The following is a 493-nucleotide window of genomic DNA, read 5'->3' on the forward strand; positions in this document are numbered from 1 at the left end:
GGATTCTTCACCAGTTTCTAAATTTAACTTATTAAAGTAGATTTTAAGGTACCAAACAACCGAGTTCCAAAAGCATTTTCATCCTAGTTTAAGTACCCCGTCGGCATTACAAACACTAGTTTTACCTTTAGCATATACAGTATTTGACAAACTTTCTTTATGAAACCTAGCTCAAGCATATTGTATTGACTTTTAATTGGTTTCATGTTTTATGACTAAGCTTATTAAGTTATCCGTACACACACAAACTACGCAAACAACGAGTTCACCATTGAGGTTGCCAAAAGGGGCGGTATTTGATGATTTTTCATGATGATAAATGGGACAGTATTATTTTTGCTTTGTGGTTCATTCATGGCGTGAAGCAACAATTTTGAGTAAGAAATATTTGGCTACAGCAATATCCTTAAAGTTATTTGTACACATTGATATCATCTAGCACATTGAATGATGACCACTTTTGTTCAATCCGTATAGTGTTGTGTGTGTGTGT

The sequence above is a fragment of the Triticum aestivum genome, chromosome 1B (assembly GCF_018294505.1).
Source record: "Triticum aestivum cultivar Chinese Spring chromosome 1B, IWGSC CS RefSeq v2.1, whole genome shotgun sequence".
Taxonomy (NCBI): domain Eukaryota; kingdom Viridiplantae; phylum Streptophyta; class Magnoliopsida; order Poales; family Poaceae; genus Triticum; species Triticum aestivum.